The sequence below is a fragment of the Theropithecus gelada genome, unplaced genomic scaffold (genome assembly GCF_003255815.1).
Source record: "Theropithecus gelada isolate Dixy unplaced genomic scaffold, Tgel_1.0 HiC_scaffold_15953, whole genome shotgun sequence".
NCBI lineage: Eukaryota > Metazoa > Chordata > Mammalia > Primates > Cercopithecidae > Theropithecus > Theropithecus gelada.
In genome coordinates, this window is record NW_020257717.1 from 1 (window position 1) to 4842 (window position 4842).

Below are 4842 nucleotides of genomic sequence, written 5' to 3' on the forward strand. Positions count from 1 at the left end.
ATTTGAAGTGAAGGCAGCCTGGCTCCAGAAGACGTTCTCAGAACCACTGTGTTTATACTGCTCCTAACGAAATCACCCTTGCAAAAATTATGACAGTGAGAAAAACCTGACATGGGAAAACTATGACTGTGAAAGAAATCTGACCTAACTGACTGCATCTTACTTCTAACTTCTGAGCTGCCCTTGTCCATTCCTGGGCATAGGCCAGGCTAACTAAGAGGAGTTTAGTTCCAAGTCTAAGTCTGAAACAAAGATGATTACCCCTTCCCGAGACAAACCCCTTCCTATCTTGGGGATCAGACCTCCTTAGCAAAGCTAACAAATTAGGCACGAGATTGGAAATTATGGCTCAGGAGCCATGCAGCCAGCAGCCACACGATTCCTAAGCTCCCCAACTGTGCCTATATATAACATTGTTAGCGTTAAACCTTAGATTGGTGTTCAAGATATTTTTCAGACCCTGCCTTATGATGGACTTGCTGGCACACCCAGACCAGTAAACTGGCTCATCTGGTCCTGTGGCCCTCACCCAGGGACTGACTCAGTGCAGTAAACAAGCTCTGACACTGTGATTTCATCCCCCAAACCAACCAATCAGCTTTGCCCATTCCCTAGCCCCCTGCCTGCCAGACTATCCTTAAAAAACAAACAAACAAACAAACAAAAAACCCTAGTCTTTGAATTTTGGCAGATTTGAGTAATAATAAACCCCTGTCCTGGTCCCTCAGCTACCTCTGCATTTATTAAATTCTTTCTCTATTGTAGAAAGCCTGCTGTTCTCAGCTCCATTGGCTTTTCTGGGCAACCAGCAAGATAAACCTACTGGGCAGTTACACTAATAAAAGAGAAACACAAATGGTAAGCAAGCTTGAAAAGAAATGTAAGTCTGTGTATTTCTTTTGAAGAAACACAAAAGGAGGAGGAATAAGACAGGCGATGCACTGTCCTAAATATTTTCATGCCTCCCCCATATTCTTCTTATCCCAACAACTGCTCCCCAGAAACCTTCAACTTAAACATGGTCCTGCCAGAACTGGGTTTGTCCTTCTCTTTACATTTTCCTCTCACCTGCCCCACACCCATTAGATATGGAATATTAGATTCCATATCTAATCTGTTCTTTCACTTCCAGGTCATTGAGGATTTTCCATTTAAAAATTTAAAAAATTCATAAAGGGAAGATAACTGCTTCCATCCATATTCACACTGCTGGAATTAACTACTCTTAACATAGGTACATATTTTTCTTCCAAATTACTGTTAAGCTATTGTCTTTAAAAAAAATTATACATGCTAAGCATAGATCATACTAACAGTAGAGAAGATGTAAACATATGTAAAATTTTTGATCACCTTTAGTTCAAAAATAATTTCTCATAACATTTGGACAACACTGGAGTAAAGGTCTTGTGGTATATCTACAGAGACAGGAATGTATATTTTAGCTAGACTATCCCCCCCAGGCCCCCAAAAAGAAAAAGAAGAAAAAATAATAAGGATATAGATACCTGAAAAAATAATAAAATAATAAAGATGCATATATGTATGCTTTTACAAACTTTAGCTTAGACTCTATTTTTATTTTACCAATATCCCATTTAATAGTGCATGAACTTAACTGCAGACAAAGAGACGGAAACACAAATGAAGGAATTCCTCAACTCCCAATCACAGTTAGAGAGACATTTTTCTAAAGGAATCCTCTAAGGGTAAACATACACTAAATTGAGTAGAAGACATTAAGATTCGGAGTGGTTTTCTTATTCAATTTTACAACCAGTTGATTAAGGTGTGAGTTGACTATGGTACAACGCATGCATTTCAAGTTTGATGACGTGTCTATTACTCTAAAAGGTCCTCTCGTGCCCTTTGCAGTCAGTCCCGCCCTCTGCCTGACCCCAGCAATCGATGATGTAGTTTCTGTCACTATACAGGTTAGTTTTGCATTCACCTTGATGGTGCCTCACAGGATGCTCTTTTCGTCACTCGCCATAATGTTTTTGAGATTATCCATGCCATCTCATGTTTCCGTAACGTGTCCCATTTTATTGCTGGGTAGTTCGGGTAACTGGGGTAGATCGCAGCCCTTTCTGCCTACAGGTAAGACTGCGGTTCCGATCTGCAGGCCTCGGTGAACGTGAGCAAGGGCACCTGGGCTCCGGGAGAGCCCTCCCGTTCCCCTACAGAAAGCAAGCGTGTTGTGTCTACAACCGAACCGGGACACTGCCTTCATCACAAAGAACAGCACCAAAGGCCCTGCTTTCATCCCAGAGAACAGCACCCGACTGCGTAGAGTTTCTACCTGGCTCTATGAGGTGAGAACACGTTCCCCGCTAGCACAGAAATCCCACAAACTCCTGTGGGGGCTGCGGTTAGAAGCAGAGGCTGTGTGAACGGTGACTGGGGACCACGAAAAAACACGAAGGTTTCCACAGAGCGTGAGAACTCAAGAGACTGGAGACCATGAAGCAATCTGCAAAACGCAGCCCCACGTAGAAAGGGAAGAGAAAGGCCCTGCGGTCACTTAGCTTGTGTTAAACAAGCTCACGGCGGCGGAAAGGACGGTAACACGGCACTTTCTGTTACCCATTACTGCGACTGTGAAGAGAACGCTTACCATGGCACTCAAATCACGAACTCGTAGAAAAAAAGAGTAACTCTTTGCGTGGAGTCTACTTTTCTACTACAAAAGTTCAGGGGAAAGCGCGAACGCAGTCCCCCACTACCACAAATTATGCAGTCGAGTTTCCCACATTTGGGGAAATCGCAGGGGTCAGCACATCCGGAGTGCAATGGATAAGCCTCGCCCTGGGAAAACCACCTTCGTGATCATGGTATCTCCCCTGCCAGGTAAGTATGAGGTCTGGTACCTCCGCCCTGCCACAGCTCCACACGCCTCACCCTTTACACACACGGTCACTTGCCCCGCGCACCCTCGAGCCCTCCTAGCCCTGACACACAGCTAGGACTCTCAGGTCCGACCAGCGGTCCTGGGCTCGCTCCTACAGCACGGGAAGTCCTTCGTGGCGAAGCAGCCGGTGGCGAAGCGGCAGCCCCTGCGCTGCCTCATCTACATAGAAGTCGCCCTCTCCGTGATGTCACCGACAGCGCGTTCCCGGTCCCCGTCTGCTTTTCCGCCCCATCTGCGCCAACTCAGACGAACAACCTGCTGCCACAGCCTGCGGGGACAGTGACGTCTGCCTCTCCTTTCCCTCCCTTCCCCGTCCCTGGTCTTCCCCAAAGAAGCGGGCGTTTCTGTTGCAGTTTTGTTTTTGGTTTGGCGCCGAGTCTCGCTCTGTCGCCCAGGCTGGAATGCAGTCGCATGATCTCGGCTCCCTGCAACCTCCGCCTCCCGGGTTGAAGCGATTCTCCTGCCGCAGGCTTCCGCGTAGCTGGGATTACAGGCGCATGCCACCAGGCCCGGCTAATTTTTGTATTTTTAGTAGAGACCGGGTTTCACCATGATGGCCAGGCTGATCTCGCCCTCCTGACCTGAGGTAATCCGCTGGCCTCAGCCTCCCAAAGTGCTGGGATTACAGGCCTGAGCCATCACGCCCGACCAGAAGCCGGTTCTTAGGCTGTTCTTAGACTGTGTTGCCGAGGACCTCTTTGGCAGACAGCTGGAACCTGTCCACCCTTCTTCAAATAATGGCTTGTAATGCGCAGACTAAGACATGTAGGATTACACAGGAAACTGGTTCTCTTCACATCGTTATCCTTGTGATGTAGCATTCTGTGGGGAAAAGAGAGATCAGCCTGTTACTGTGTCTATATAGAAAGAAGTAGACATAAGAGACTCCATTTTGTTCTGTATTTGAGATGCTGTTAATCTGTGACCCTACCCCCAACCTTGTCCTTGCAAGAGACATGTGCTGTGGTAACTCAAGGTTTAATGGATTTTGGGCGTGCAGGGTGTGTCTTTGTTCCTAGAAAAGCTAGGTATTGTCCAAGGTTTATTCCCATGTGATAGGATGAAAAAATGTTGCTAAAAGGTTTATCTCAAGGCACAGGATTTTCCTTTAAACTTATTCATGTCACAGAGATCCTTGTTCTTATGTCTTACTGCTAATTTCCTCCCTAAAAACGATCCTATTGTCCTGCCACTCCCTTATCTTTAAGATGGTAAAGATAATTATCTATAAATACTAAGGGAACTCAGAGGCCGGTGCCGGCATGGGTCCTCTGTAAGCTGAGCGCCGGTCCCCTGGGCCCCCGCTTTTCTTTCTCTATACTTTGTCTCTGTGTCTTATTTCTTTTCTCAAGTCTCTCGTTCCACCTAACGAGAAACACCCACAGGTGTGGAGGGGCAGGCCACCCCTTCGGCATTCTACTTGAAATTACAAGTCGTTCAATATCAGAGAGAAACCAGATCTATGAAACCAGAGAGGCTGCTCAGATGACTGCAAACCAGCCATCCTTACTTGTTTTATCACTAGCACTGTTAGAAAGATGGTGGTCCAATTTCATGAACCTTGTAGGGTTTTTTCAAATACAGCAATGTACAAATATGCTGCCAGCAGAGCACACTGGACACTCAGGCATGGTGCTGGAGTGTGTCATCTCTTCCACGGCCTTCTCTAGACCTTAGCACTTACCTCGTGTTAGCACTTTATGCTCTGCAAAGACAGAAACAAAGTGGTCCAAATTTGGGGGGGAAAAATATGTGTGTATATATATATAAATATATATATAAATATATATAAAGAAGAAATATATATGTTTTATATATATTTATTTATTTATTTCCTTTTGAAAGCACTGATGATCAAAAGCTCAGGCAAGGTGTCCCTTTTTGCCAGGAAGGCTCATACCCAGATGGTCTTTCCCACACTGAGGGCAGGA

At 45.7% G+C, this 4842-nt stretch overlaps 1 non-coding gene across 1 annotated transcript; it reads right to left on the bottom strand.

The window, feature by feature from the left end:
* Positions 1 to 2694: 2694 nt before the first annotated feature.
* LOC112617241 lies at positions 2695 to 2858 on the bottom strand. The gene has a single exon (XR_003117876.1). It is a non-coding gene; the product is annotated as a U1 spliceosomal RNA (small nuclear RNA).
* Positions 2859 to 4842: the final 1984 nt, after the last annotated feature.